Source organism: Taurulus bubalis, assembly GCF_910589615.1.
Source record: "Taurulus bubalis genome assembly, chromosome: 18".
In the NCBI taxonomy this organism is placed as follows: Eukaryota; Metazoa; Chordata; class Actinopteri; order Perciformes; family Cottidae; genus Taurulus; species Taurulus bubalis.
The window spans coordinates 6,033,624-6,050,129 of NC_136606.1; the positions used below are offsets into that span (position 1 = coordinate 6,033,624).

A 16,506-nucleotide genomic window follows, 5' to 3' on the forward strand; every position below is an offset into this window, starting at 1 on the left:
AAAAGAAGGATTCCCTCAGCAGTGTCAAGCGAGGAGGGGCGGGGTGAGGCCGGTAACGGAGCCGTCTGAAGACCGCTTGGCCTCCGCCGTCAGGCCGGCGGTAACTGCCTCTGTCTGCCTGGCTCCGGTCTTCTCTGAGTCGGGTTGTTTGTGAATGCAGCCCAAAGTGTGTGATGAACTCCATCTAGTGCAGTGAACCACTGCGATCATCAGCAGACACTCGGGTCTCTGTGGTCACATCAGCTGGAGAATCTGACGTGAAACAGATTCAAACGGGCGGAAACAGTCACGGGACCCAACATCCGGTTTTCAAAATACTGATATTGATGTGTTCAGCACATTTTTGACCACATCCACACATCTGAACTGTAGCAGTACGTTGTGTTTGACACATTACAACATTTCTGTATGACCAGTACAGTTAAGATGTGTGGATGTTTCACGTCAGATTCTGCACTTGATGTGACCTCAGAGACCCGAGTGTCTGCTGATGATGCAGTGGTTCACTGCACTAAATGGAGTTCATCACACTTTGGGCTGCATTCACAAACAACCCGACTCAGAGAAGACCGGAGCCGGGCAGACAGAGGCCGTTACCGCCGGCTTGACGGCGGAGGCCAAGCGTCTGAAGACCGAGCCCCGGTGCGACCGGGGATCGGTACCGGCCTCACAACGGCGAGCAAGCGGTCTTCAGACCGGCTCCGTTACCGGGCTCACCCCGCCCCTCTTCGCTTGCCGCTACTGAGGGAATCCTTCTTTTTTTTCTTTCTCCGCCGAATTTAGAAATTAAAATATGCTTAAATAAAGCAAGAAAACAATAACACAAACACACGATTATAAACGTATTTGTAATACGTCCAACACAAATATAAAAAACGATTAAACTAAAATACGTGTTTAATCAACGTATACGTGTATAATCAATGTATGTGTAATACATCAAACACAAACATAATCAGGGAGGAGATGCGTTTCTGATCAAACGTAATTAAAGCCATAATCGAAGCCATTTTAATCAGGCTAGGATGCACAAGCTCTCATCACACAAGTGAAGTGAGTGACAGATTAAACTTGGCACTAATAAAGTATTAAAGAATAATAAAACCATTTAATAGGTAGAATATTAAAAACAATAGGACAATATTCTTTTAATTTCACCCTTTTTTGTAAAAGCAGGGAACAAAATAGGAGTGCATTTAGTGTGTGAAATACCTGTTTTAGAGTCATCCCTGCCAGAGTCAAGGCGCTATTTTTTCTTGGACCTTGAGGAGCCTGTAACAGTAACAAATGATGAGTATATCAGTAACAGAAATCAAAAGATGGCATCAATTTACTTAACTAATTTACTTTATTAACTGTGTGGTTAAAATGATCTGTATTTATTTGCTCCAGTGTAAAGACTGGTGGTGGTTATACCTGTTTTTGGGGCATCACTGTTACAATCTTACATTGTGAACTGAACCTGACAATCAACCCCCATACAGGGCCAGGGTGAGGATATAACATGGATTGTCAGGGTTGTGATTACTTAGCATACCAAAGGTGATGTTACAGTGATTACTTCATTTACCAAAGGATTTGGCTGATAATCTTCTCACTTTTTCTTTGTCAACAAATCTCAAAAATAGTTTTTGGACGAGTTCTATTATTTTGGATGCATTCACAATACTTGTTAGTCGGTCAGTTCATTGTTGGTTTGTAACATAACATTTGAGAAGAAAATATATTGAAAATTACCAGAATTTATTTTATATATATATATATATATATATATATATATATATATATATATATATATATATATATATATATATATATATATATATATATATATAAGAAGCAGTAGGGACTTTCAGGGATTAATATCTCTGTGTCGCTCTCAGAGTCCAGGCTTGTTTCCTTTAAGGAAAAAACAAAACAATATAAAGCACTGGCCGAAGTTACTGTTATACATTGGAGAAGGATATGAAACCCTTGTAGTTTTAAGTAAAGGTACACGATGGCAACACAGCGGTGGATGTATGGTTGGGACAATGTTTGCAATTTTTTCCTGTGTGATGAAAATATGAAAACCTAACTCATTCTGATACAAACTGTAAATTATGAAAAACATAATGGTCTGCAAACAAGCAGATATCAAGGGTAGATACATGCTTTAAGTTCCAAATGCAGTAGATTTTCCCATTAGTAACAATAGGAAAGTAAAATGTGAGGCACTGCACAGGAGTAGACAGTGTTAGATAAAAGTAGTCTTAGGTTTGGAGAAAGCATATAGCTTGCACACAACCAATCATGAATTATTTCTATAACACCAACGTCTTAAATATCGCTGGGTATATTCAATGTCATTTTTTACATTTGATCAAGGTTTACGAATGAAGCTCAGAATGTCTGTATTTCTCACACAATGTAATCATGGTGTGAGTTTTTCAGGTCAACGAGGCAAGTTATGTAGAATTTGGGAAGAAATATGTATATAAATCTAAAACTTAACAGCCATAAAGGCCAGGTTGAAGTAACCTATCCTATAAGGAGGCCTGTCTTATGGGACAAACTAAAAGAACTACTTGTTTGATACTTACCAACATCTTGGAAGCCTCCAGCAGCTCAAATGAAAGCTGTGGTGGCGGTGAGGCCTCCGCCTCAGGGTTTTGACGTTCTGAGGGCTGAACACCAGACACAAACACATTAATTAAACACATATTTTATTTTCTATTGATAAAACGTAATGCAAGAGGCCCCATTGAAAAGAGTCTTTATAAAATAATCATGCATACTTAAACTTGTAATAGAAATACTAAACTGGCTTGAGTGAAGTTCAGGAAGCTCTAGTCACTGTTGACCTGCACTCAATTAATCAGGTTCCAGTGAGCGGATTTCTTAACTGTCATGACTATCACAAGAAGTTTGGTTTCTGAAGGCAGGTCGTGGTTTTCAGAGACCAGTCCATGTCAAATGAAATGCTTCTACTGCTTCTTACATATGAGCACGTGCAGAACACACATTAGGCAGTTCAGTCATAATTATATATATAATTATAATGTTGGTCATGATGAAAAAGATTCAAAAGACAAGTATGTTACTGATCTGCAGAATGTTACCAGTAATTAACCTGGTTACCTGGTGCATGCAAACACAATGTGAAGAGTAATACAGATTCCTGTTCTAACTACAACTGAGCTGCTGTAAGGGGAATTAAGATTTAACTTGTTTTGTGTAAGGCCTTTAGGCCTGTTAATTAAGAACGATTAACTTGAAATACTCAATATCAAAAGCTAATGCCATATACATGTCAACTTTGATAAGTTTTGGGATTTAATAAAGCCCCCAAAAAGGCTTTTCATTGGAGAGCTTTTGGCTATAAACCTTGATGTTAGCCTCCATGCTTTCACTAATAAATAACAACTAAAACAGTTAACTTTAGTTTCATGTGACTTTACTTACTTTATTTTCATTTGTTCTCCCTTCTTTGGCCATCAGTTGTCTCTGTCTGTCAGTGCTGCTGTCGTTTTTGATGCAGCATGTCTCTATGATGTCCTCCTCAGGAAAGTGAAACTCAGTGAACCAGGGTGGGGGATGGGCAAGGGTCAAATGGGGACCGCAAAAGTCAGGAAAAGTGTTTGTGTGTTCATCCCTCACTTCTTTGAGTCAGTGCAGAAATATTATCATTGCATCGCTTAATTTGTGTTTCACGAAAACATCAGTGCTTCAAAAGAAAATATATGTTAATCCATTTTTTTATGTCCTTAATTCTAAATTAATTTTGCAAAGTTGTGCTGATGCTCCAAACTATAAAAAAAAGCATAGTACGTTGACTATCATAGTGTGCTGTATTAATAGTTCAGTATTAAATGCTCGCGTTTATAATTCATATTATTTTTACATTTCATAACGCATGTTCCTACTGACAGTGAGCAACTGAAACTCCGTGACACGGCGGTTTGGGGATAGGTCCAGTGGGGACCGCAAATGTCAGGAAAGGTTTGTTCATACCTCACTCTTATTTTGATGCTTGTAGTAGGGCTTACTGTCTTCATACAAAGTACTCACTATATCATCATACATGGAGCAGAGATCTCTCCTATGTGCCACATCCTTACAGTTAGCATCAGTACACATAGTATCATCTCTAGGTAGATGACTTACTTAAAGATTTGTCTGTACGAGCATAATAGGCTAAAAAGTCCTCCTTTTGTGAGAGTTGACCAGCTCAGTTTTTCCATGTTGACACTTATTCCATTGCTCGTAAGTGCTGGGAGATCATCAACATTTATCGACATAGAAAAAGGTATATGATCAGTTGTTGCTGGCCCATAAAGAATGTCCATACTTCTCAATGAAGCATGTGCATCAGCTGTACTAATACAATGATCCATGACATAGTGTCAGGCCTCACTAATGTATGTAGAGCTATCTGTAGGCAAAAGCACTTCGCTTGACAATATAAAGTTATTATCTTGACAGAACTGAGCCATATGATTGGCAAATAATGAGCTAGTGTTTGAGATATCTGCATTCATATCCCCAATTACATATATACTAGAAGAAGTATTATCTTGAATAAAGGAATTGATTGAGGCAAGCCTATTTAGATATTCATTCTTATTGTGATTGCACTCATAGGGTGTATAGACATTTAGGACAAGGAATTCCTTATCATCGTGAGTAAACTGTATTGCAATACACCAGTCAACACCAAGCCTGAGCAGATTTATCAATAGATGATGCACATGTGCTTTATAAACGTGTTTTAATACTGCAATTAATGATTCATTCAAGTAGTTACTAGTCGTTAGTTAAGTATGTTCTGTGACCTCAGCTAGCATACTGGACGAATATCAATAATCCATAATGTGTACGTACGAATTATGAAACATACTCACCACTCGTGCCACTGACGGGCATCGCCCCATCACCATCATATTAATGCTCTTTATTACTTTTGTTCAGCTTTGAGGCACTGCTGGCATTTCAATATCACTTATTAATGAGTTGTAAAGCATAGATAGTCCTCACTTTATATGAGGTCAGAGAACATATTTAATACTTAAATACCAACTATTAACTACCTGAATTAATAATGAATTGCAGTATTAAAACACGTTTATAAAGCACATGTGCATCATCTATAAGTCCTTAATAATTGGTTTGCAATATATATATATATATATATATATATATATATATATATATATATATATATATATATATATATATATTACTTCATTGGTTTGCAATATATATTACTTAATTTACAAATGGGGAATCCATCATTTATAAAGTATGAAAACCCAATCATGACACGCATAATAGTCAAGCTTATTAATCAAGAATGAAACATTTATACCTGTTTACGAATTGCATACTAATGAGTTAATAATAAGTGTTGGAACGATGCTTTATGAATAATGAATGAAGTGTTTACTCATGCTTTACTACTGCTAAATAGTGTGTAGTTATTATATTTAACTTTCCAATCCATATTCAAAAATATGTTAATATGTTTTTAATATCATTAATTCTAAATTAATAAGTTGTGCTGATGCTCCAAACTATACAAAAAGCATAGTTACGTTGACTATCATAGTGTGTTGAATTAATAGTTTAGTATTGAATGCTTGTGTTTATAATTCATATTATTATCATATTATTATATTATTTCCTACTGACTGAGCAATTGAAACTCCGTGACACGGCGGTTTGGGGATAGGTCCAATGGGGACTGCAAATGTCAGTAAAAGGTGTGTTCATACCGCACTTCTTTGAGTCAGTGCAGAAATATTATCATTGCACTGCTTAATTCGTGTGTCACGAAAATATCAGTGCTTCAAAAGAAAAAATATATTAATATCTTTTTAATATCCTTAATTCTAAATACATTTTACAAAGTTGTGTTGATGCTCCAAACTACACAAAAAGCACAGTAAGTTGACCATCATAGTGTGCTGTATTAATAGTTTAGTATTGAATGCTCGCGTTTATAATTCATATTATTTTTACATTTCATAACGCATGTTCCTACTGACAGTGAGCAATTGAAACTCCGTGACACGGCTGTTTGGGGATAGGTCCAATGGGGACCGCAAATGTCAGGAAAGGTTTGTTCATACCTCACTTCTTTGAGTCAGTGCAGAAATATTATCATTGCATTGCCTAATTCATGTGTCACGAAAACATCAGTGCTTCAAAAGAAAATGTATGTTAATATGTTTAATAACGGTTTACATACTATTGCATACTAATGAGTTACTAATAAGTGTTGGAACGATGCTTTTTGAATAATGAATTAAGTGTTTACTCATGCTTTACTACTGCTAAATAGTGTGTAGTTATTATATTTATCTTTCCAATCCATATTCAAAAATATGTTAATATGTTTTTTATATCCTTAATTCTAAATTAATAAATTGTGCTGATGCTACAAACTACACAAAAAGCATAGTAAGTTGACTATCGTAGTGTGCTGTATTAATAGTTTAGTACTCAATGCTCGCGTTTATAATTAATATTATTTTTACATTTCATAACGCATGTTCCTACTGACGGCAAAAAGCTGAAACTCCGTGACCGCTTAAATGTGTGCTTACGTCATGCAAAAAGTAAGGCATCTGAATGAATCAAATTTGCATACACACAACAATTATGACAATTGTATGAAGTTGTAGTTATTACTACAAGTTATAGGTCATATAAGTAGTGAACATGACTACTTGAACTGGTATAGTTCCAAAGGCAGTTGAATAAATTCTGAACAGGCTAGCTTAGTACAGTAGTGGGCTTATAGCCATGGTTTGTGTAAATGTCAGAACACTAGCTAACTTACAGGCATGGTCTGTGTTAATATCAGAAAACCAGCTAACTTACAGTCTTGGTTTGTATTAAACGTGATTTCGAGATGGATTTTTGTTTAAATATCAGAACTGCGTCTAACAAGCCTGCTTTTACATGGCCTCAGTTTGTATGACTATCAAAACAGCTGCTGACTTACAGCCTTGGTTTGTATAAATATCAGAACAACAGCTAACTATATTCTCAGTTTGTATAAATATCAGAACACTGGCTAACATACAGCTCTATAGTTTATATGATATCAGAACACCAGCTAACTTACAGCAATGGCCTGTGTGAATATGAGAACACCAGCTAATTTACAGCCATGGCCTGTGTTAATATCAGAATACCAGCTAACATATAGCTATGGTCTGTGTTTATATCAGAACACCAGCTAACTTATAGCCATGGTTTGTTTTAACATCAGAAAACCAGCTAATTTACAGTCTTGGTTTGTATTAAACGTCAGAGGACTGGCTAACTTAGAGATGGATTTTAGTATAAATATCAGAACTACGGCTAACAAGCCTGCTTTTACATGGCCTCAGTTTTTATGACTATCAAAACATCTGCTGACCTCCTTTTGTATGAATATCAGAACACCAGCTCACTATATTCTCAGTTTGTATAAGTATCAGAACACTGGCTAACATACAGCTCTATAGTTTGTATGATATCAGAACACCGGCTAACTTACAGCCCTATGGTTTTTGTTTTTAATGTCAGACCACTGCTTACTTATAGTCTCAGTTTTTATGAATATCAGAATATCGACTTACTTGTCGCTACTATTTGTATGAATATCATAACCAGCAAACCTATAGTCTCAGTTTAAGTACTGGGGAACTTTTGTATATCTTTCTGGGTTCTGTATACTATGGCTGTCCTCTTTCAGGCCCTTTTTTCCCTCAGAAGTCTCAACTTTAAACACTTGGAGCTCCTTACATATACATAATTATCTATCAATTATAATAAAATAAAAAAATAATCTAGTCAATAAGCATGTTCATGGTTTGTTGATAGTTTATACTAATATAGTTATTCATTAAGAATACTTTAGGTCTACAAAAAATGATCATCAGTTTCTCCGTAGATCTGTGCCTCTTGTTCCCCGTGTTAAAGTAGTCGTATGAACCCCAAATGGGTTATATTAATTGTGTTACTTTATATAATTCTTTATCACTTTTATAACATATTTTGATCATAACTAGGAATATCCAGCATGATCTAAGCAAGATTTCCCAAAAATGTCTTTTGCAGCGGTTGCCGACTTGTACAAACTGTATGGTTCAGGCCCTTACCAACATCCCACGTACTAATACGACACCTTTTGGGTAAGATTAGGACCTAAAGAATCACAATAAAACGAAGCTTAGGGGTGTTGCGACGGATTTTCAATCAAAACTCTTTTTTATTTTGGGAAAACATTGCTGTATGACGTGTTTAGAAATGTGGGCGGTACACGAAAGGCACAGAAAGCAGTTACGTGAGACAGAGAGAAGAAGAAAAACAACGTTTTGTGACTTTACAGGTACTAATAGGGGGGTTTATAATTATTATTATTGCTTTGTTAGACTCCCACAAGCCTTCCGGTCACGTGGATGTGTTTGTTAGTGAAATCTGACTTTGTAAGGGGTACTTATCACGAGTTTAGTGAAACGTTACGGTCGCCGCAGCAAGTTCACAGAGTTCTTACACTTAACAGTTACTTAAATTTACAGTAACTTTTTTTAAGTTCATAAACATTGTGGTTGTGGAGATAATTAAGTTTAAGTTTTATAAAAAGAGACTTTTTTTTCGAAACAGGCTTAAAAGGTTAAGAATAAAACTGTTTTGAAAGGAAGTTCATTGATTAAATGGGTTTAGTCATGGATTTCATGAAAACTTAATCGATAGCATGAAAGTCTGATTACATTAAAGTGCTCAAACTGTAATAATATCTATGAAATATGAAGTTTATTGGATATACACACTTACACACTTTCACACACTTTGTCAGGAAACGGTCCCCACCGTGCAACGACACACACCGCAATACCCCCTATGACCACTAGGTCACACACAAAGTAGGGAAAATCAACCCCGTGGGGTCCATTTTTTTTTCTTCAAAATAAAAGCACCAGGCATATCAGCAGGCTGTTTCCTATTGATTGCAATGCTCGTGCCCGTGGGGACCGGGGGTCGGTCCCCACGGGGAAAATCGGTCCCCACGGGGTGAGTGATATGTCAGGTGTTGGTCCCCACCGGGATAGAAAAACACACACACACACACACACACACACACACACACACACACACACACACACACACACACACACACATACACACACAGACCTAAATGTGCACCCAGACACAGCCCTTGGGTCCCCGCCAGCACCTGGGCTTCCTGCCGCCCATCTCTTCATGACCACGACTGATTATACTTGGCTCTCTTTCCGTCCTCTTAGAAGACGATTGGATCTCGTGGTTATGAGACGCAATATTGGTGTCAGAAATGAATAGCATGGGTGGCTGACGGAGAGGTGTGACTCCATGTGGGAGTCGATGCCAAAAGCATGAAGACATGTTGCTTGACAAGAGCAACCTGAACACCGGCTGAGTGTAAAAACACGGCTTATGGAACAGTAACTTGTGCATCAAATCCTGCAGCCGTTGTTACTGTCTCGAGGTCTCTGTTGGTTTATGGAGGTTATTTTGATAGATTTCATTTTTTTCTTCTATATTGCTCCCTGAAAAACTACGAGACACAACTGTAATTATTATAGAAATATTAGAAAGTGTTCACACGGTTCGCTTCGTCCCCCTTAATTTAGTTACCTTTCAGGAAGAACTTCCTTGGGGAAGCATTTATGCTATTAAAAAAATGCTTTGCTGTTTTCCTGTAAAAAAGATCCTGTTGTGTCATCAACTTTTCCCTCCGTGGCCCCTTTTTACAAACCGTTCCAACTTTTGTATTTTTTTTATTATTTTTTGTCGATTTGTCTTCATTTCATTTGACCTGTTCGGGAAAAAGCACAGCACTTAACATGCTCTCAAATCTGATTAAATTATCCAAAAGCAACTCATCTCTCTTTCTGCTTCTTATTTTAAAATTAAATTAGAATGATCACCACGGAGAACTAAAAAGGGGCCTCATTCATCACGTTGTGTCCAAGCGGTAATTTCTAAACCAGGGACTGCCAGAAACTTGACCACTCGCCTCTGGCTCTTCAGTGATCTTTAACAAAGTTTGCGAGAACACTTGAACCCTTTGCCGAGTCTCGAATTAGACTTCATGACACCAATACCAATTAGAGCGAGAGCAGACATTTATTTAAGTGATGCTCAAACAGCAAGTCTGCCCCATAAACTCTCCATTATACTCTCATATCATGTTTTTCTTAGAGCCATTCAGCTCAATGACCAGAGCTCATACTTTCACAGCCTCCGTTGCTGAAGTGTTTTTCATTAAGCTAAGTGGGTTCTTTAAATCCCAAGGTTGATGTTTCACGATTTGATGGGTTATGATTGCTTACTGTAAGTGGACTGTTCTCCTACAGTAGAACTATCATCAGGCCCAATTCAACCTGCATTTCTGTTCAAGTCCGACTCAAGCCAGATTACGAAAACATGAATTTCCACTGTAAAAAAGTATACTATACGCTATATATTTATATATATAAACAAACGTGCTAGCTAAAGTCAATTCCAGTGTGGAATCATTTACCTTCTTCTTTTCGTCAACGCAGAAATACTAAAAGATGTTAGAAGATATGAATTGAAAGGAATAATTGCTTTTCAATCGATTTTGACAACGTTATCTTCACTTCCCCTGCCTCTCCTCTTCTGGTTGGGTACGGCCACTCTGACCAGAAACCATGAAGTATAAAAAGATCCAAACGTTTCCTCATCAAGAAGACTTAGATTATCCAATACGAAATGAAAATGTATATTTACTACTTATTTAAATGCAGGAAATGACTCTAAAATGGACCATTCGGCATGAAGTGTTATTTTATTTTGGCTACTTTAAGCATATTTGGACTTTGACTTCCTTTTGCATGCGGGACTGTTACTTATTTAGTATTTCCACACTGTGCAGTACTGCCAAAATACTTCAGTACTTCTTCCACCGTCGGGGAAAATAATGTGAGCAAAAGGCAAGCCATTGCAACGGTACTGGAAACAGCAGTCGTAGAAAGTAGAATTGGTACATGTCAATGACAATTTCTTGAATAGGCTTCATACAAGTAACTTGTCGCAAACCGGGACTAACGTTTTCAGCGTCTTCCACTGGAAGTTACCAGATAATGACACACGGAATTGCTCTTATTTCCCAAAGTCAGTCAGTGAATAGCGTTGAAGAGGCATGAAGCCAACTCACTGACTTAGTAATGCCACAATATGAAGTCAGCTAACATTACCTACCACAAGCTACTGCTGGTACCGGACCAAGAAGCCAATGAAAACAACTAAGTGCATTGAAACAAGGTTTATTTTTCTTCTAAAAAGTGCCCTAGTCCTGTTTTTAAATGGCGTTACAATCCCCACAGGTGTTACATATTGTGTCCGCCTTCTGCCTCGTCTGTGAAAGGGCCCACATTGTTTGTGTTAACGGTTAGTTTTGAACATATTGTCAATACCATGTATCTGACTGAAGATGCTCTGGGGGTGAGACGCCAGCTTTTTAGACAGCGGACCAGGATTGAGTGTTGTGGGATGAACGTTCTTCTGTCTTTGCGAGCTACTAATTAGTCCCATTTGCAGCACACGCCTGGGCCATAGCAGAGGGTGACTTTGACAAAGTGCCTGAGCTGAAATACACTCTGAGCTCCTCGCTGCAATACTGCACTAGCGATTAAGTGGCAGAGGGCTAATGGTCAGAGGGGGTGGTGGGGATGATGCGCATAACCCGGTGTTAGGTTGGTAGCATCCTGTCATACTCTCGTCTAACAAGTCTCTTTACTCCGGTTCTTAATCCCAAATTGAATCTACAAGGTGTCCTTGGGAAAAGTACTTAATCCCGAATAGCTCCAATAACTTCCAAGCAATATATAATGTCGGCAAAATACATAAGTTGCCACGCCTGAGGGTGCTAAGTTAAGACAGCATTTTGTAATATATATTGATCGATACCTCGTGGTTTAGTTTGAAGGTGACGCTGAAACGGTAAGCTCTGTTAAGGACGGCGTTCTAATTGATGGCGGGCTCAAGGAGTTTTGAACAGCTGCCTCCAGCCTCGTGCACCGTGGCGTTATGGCAAGTCCTTTAGAGACAATTATCCGCGCACATTAGTGCTGCAAAGCATGCATGTCTGCTCGTGAGCCTCAATGGCTGGAATAACAAGAGATTTGTGTTAGTAGAAAATGCCAGGTGCCTGAATGAGAGGATTAATTACAATCTGCAGGGGGTATTTAAGATGTGACACGGCATGCCTCTCGGAGCGACACGAGTATGACATCTGAATGTGACAGGCACTCAGCTGAGAGGAGCCGGGACGGACCGAGCTTTGTCCCTTCTCCGTCCGGGAATCTAATTAAACAGAATATGCTCAAATAAAGGAAAAGGCCAGGTCCATCCTTGGGTAATCATCATGTGGCAACGTCTGACGCAGAGGTCAGCAGGAGACGGTGGTGGCTGTGATCAGGCTGTGATTAAGTTATTAGCGTGGCCTTTTTAAAAACCCACGTGTGCTTTTTCTTTTTGACCCTCTTCTTTAAAAAGTGCGCTTTGTCGTGGCGCCGTACGAGAATCTTCTGGTGGCGACTGCACTAAATCGAGAAAACATTACAGCTTAAGGCTAGATATAAATCTGGCTGTCTCCTGTAATGTAGAGAGGGAGATGCAATTTTTCAATTCTAATCACAAACAACAACACACCACCTGGATGAGAGGACGCATGGACACGCTCCCTTTCAGCGTAACATTACAAACGAATGGATCCTGTGTTCTGCAGGATATCTATATCTTGATATATAAGTATATATATATATATATATATATATATATATATATATATATATATATATATATTTATATATATAACATGTGGGTCCTTTGTGTTGTGGCCCTTTCACACTGAGCAGGTATGGTGACCCGTGATTAGAGCATGATGCCTGAATGTCACGCAGTAATAAACTACCTGGGCTGGAGGTTTTATTCCCAGTTTGTATGGCCTGTTTTTGTGTTATGGGGATCTAGTCTTTGTAAGTGGACCGCCTGAGGGCTCAGCAAATCACATACTGCACCCTTCATGTTTAAGTGTTCATCACCTTCATCAGCACCTCTCATAGCTGCACGCAGAGCCAGAGGGTCCCTCCGCAGTCTGCATTTTTATTTCCTCTTCCCAAGACAAATGTCAAGCATCGGGGCTTTAGCAGGGAGCGTGGCCCACCCGTCTGCCGCCAGTGGTGTGGAGACAGCTAGATAAATGCGCGGTTACAATGCGTCTGGCTCGCACCGGAGGCGAGGAGTCACGGGCGCAATGCGAGGCCCTGCCGAGATAGCGACAGAAGGATTTTTAATCATCGCCTCTCCCCGGGAATGACACCAGCGCCGCACGGGGTAACAGAGATAGAGAGCGAGGGGGCTGGCACCCAGCAGACAAACAACAGGCTCGCAACATCGGCGCGTGGATCAGCGGCGTCGCTCGGTGAGAAGTATGTGTGCTTCTGGCCGAGGCAGGGGGGAGAAACATGTCTGGTGTTTTTTTTTGGGGGGGGGGGGGGAATCAGGATTCATGGCATCATTAACCACGGCCAATATCTCTCAGGCTCCAACACACCAAGCTGATATTAAACAAGTATATCAATTGTGTGTGCAGCCTACCTATGGTTTAGCGAGAGCATTCATTTGTCTCACTGCTGGCTGTAGCTCAACATCTTTTTTTCTAGTTTATTTCACCTTTCTGGAGGCATCCATCGCAGCTGTTATTATAATCCAACCATTATCCAGCTTCCTCCTCTGCTGTGCTTCTTCTCTCCAATGTTGAAAGATTCCTCTTTCAAGTCCAGACATGCATGCTTTGTCCTGGCCATGTGGTATGGAATAGAATAGAATAGAAGAAGAGAGAGAAGTTGTATTCTGTTTGTGTCTAACTAGTATTATGGGAGCCATGCTGGATTGAAGGCTCCGGGTAACCCTTTCTGATGCAACTCAAGTAAACAGGGTTCACAGGTGTCGCCGCAGCAGCCACCAGAGCAGTGGTGGTGCTCTCTAATTGGCTGCAAGGTTACACTGTGGAAGACGCCTCAGAGAAGTGGTCAAAGGATGGATGGAGGACGGATGTGAGGGATAAATGGAGCAGATGGGTGAATATCCACAGCACAGAGATGAATGTCTAAATTCTCAGCATATACACGCACTAAAAGAAAAGAAACAGATGACATGTTTTGAGTTTGTCGTTGGGGCTTCACCAAAGGACAGAAAGGCAGCCTTGTTTTCCCCCACTGCTGCACGACGACGACCCACTCTTTTCATTATTTGATGCGGGACTGAAATGGCATGTTTTGCACAGCAACCACAACAGATTATTGCTTTATTGATCAGCGTCGTCCCAATGTGAGCCCACTGGCAGGGACTTGGGAGGGAAGAAAGTGGACAGCTCACTATAATTTAGCTAACTGAGCCATTTAGTTACAGCAGCCAATAACAGTTTTCAGCTGAAGGGACTGTAATGACATTAATAAAGGATGGCACAGAGAAAGAAAATTAAACACTTAATGGAATTGTTTATTTTTCAAGTACACTCGCCGTTGACGGTCAAAAGGCATCTTCATTTTTGTCTTGAAGTCTTTTGACCCACTTTACTTGATTTGTTTGTCCTTCCTCCTCTGTTCCTGGAGGAAGGGGGGGTGCTGTGGATGAAAGGTTTGCGTATGGCACATTATTTTTTAACGCCCATACTGTATCATACACAACTAGCATCTGTCTTCTTCAGAGGGAAAACAGAGCACACATACTATACATAGTTGGACCGTAATCATGCGAGTTTATCAGAAATCTGTCTCTTGAGGATTCCTCATCTAAAATCAACAGTGTTTTAATCCTTCCCCGAGAGATTGGACCTCAATTATACGTTGAATTTCCGGGTAATTTAAAGGATTATAGGAAAAAATCTTCAGGTACTAACTCCAAGCAAGAGAGACTTTGATCTGCTTCATCAGGCTGTGAATGCGATAAAGCAACTAAAAATGATTAATTTATCCAGGAACTGTGTGCTTTGGCTTTGTGTGTTTCCTAATGAGCAATCTTCCATGTTCTGCATGCATCTTTTATAAGTGCCATTTAATGAATGAAACACACTGTGTGGTAAGTCATTAACTTTGAAAGCAACAGTGATTGCTTTTGAGGGATTAGGACGTTTCTTCTTTGCATTGTGTGGGTAATATTTTTCTGGAATTATCATCATTTTCAGCCCAAAGATAAAGTTGAGATTGGAAAAAAAATGGCATTAATGAAAAGATTTCACGACGAGCTTTTTAGGATTTTGTGCACAGACGCTGTTTCCTGCAGCAGCTCAGGTGCAAACCGATAAATGCCACTCACTCGATGCCACTGTTGTCACATCTCTGATTTTCTTTTCTGACGACGGATCAATCATGACAGGAAGGAAAGACAGATAATGCCTCCACTGGCGGCGGAAAAATGTCCTCTCGCATGTGCTCACTTTTCTGACAGCATCTTAACATTAAACTCATCACGTGTCACTCTACTAAATAGTTTGGAGTGACGGCAAATGTGGGGGCAAGGAAGAGTCACAACTCATTGCTGTTGTGTAAACAGGCTGGACATCCACCCATTAACCTCAAATAATGTATTCTTGTAATCACTACTTGGCTGATGTGAACATGTGACCATGCGTTTTGGACTTCCTGTGCTTGAGTGGTCTGTCAACTCGCTGGGAGATGCAGCTTTTTATGCTTTTGTAATAAAAAACAATACTTTTGGTGAATGGAGGCATTTAAAGCTATGCGGCGAAACTAATTTCTAATCACAATCAATCCTCTTAAAAGAAAAAGATCTCACAACATACGCATGAATAGAAAAGAAACATAACTATTATTATTATTAGTGATTCCCATTGTGGAAAGATTGTAGAGCTCAACTAATTAGAAAACAAAATTGATTCTTTAGATTTCACCACTGACTAAAATCACTTAAAGAATGACTGTAATTTAATAATAATAATACTATTAAAATTCATTTGAGAACATATGTGTATTTCAGGGCTGCCAAGTTTTCAATTTAGCCTGGGAGATGTTGTATTGGGGAAGTCTATGCACTTTATGAGAAGGCCTTCTATGAAACGACCCACAGCAGGTGTCGGGGTCATCGCACTCAACCCACAGGATCTTTGTTGTAAAAGGTTTAGCACAATTATAAAGCACTTACAGATGAAAAGCCAAGTCAATAATCATGATCAATGATGAATACATACGCTTGATCAGCATACCTACCAACCTCCAGATGTCATAGCTTTAATGATGCTGATTAATCATTCTGAGTTTACTTAAAAAGTGTGGAAATATCCTATTATTCAAGTGGTATCTGGAGAAAATTGTCAATTGGTTTGGTGGTTTAAGATGCTTTTTCTATTTGACAATTTCTATTTGATGAAATGTATTCCTGAGATGACACATGCGGCCATAGTTGCATGGACAGAAATTAATTTGCATGTATATGTCCCAAGAAAAT

General features: G+C 39.1%; 1 protein-coding gene across 1 annotated transcript in view; it reads left to right on the top strand.

The window, feature by feature from the left end:
- Positions 1–16,506, top strand: part of LOC306751033 (cadherin-7-like) — a gene marked incomplete at both ends in the record, with an annotated part of 93,899 nt that overhangs the window by 47,953 nt on the left and 29,440 nt on the right. The gene's annotated exons all lie outside the window — the stretch shown is intronic.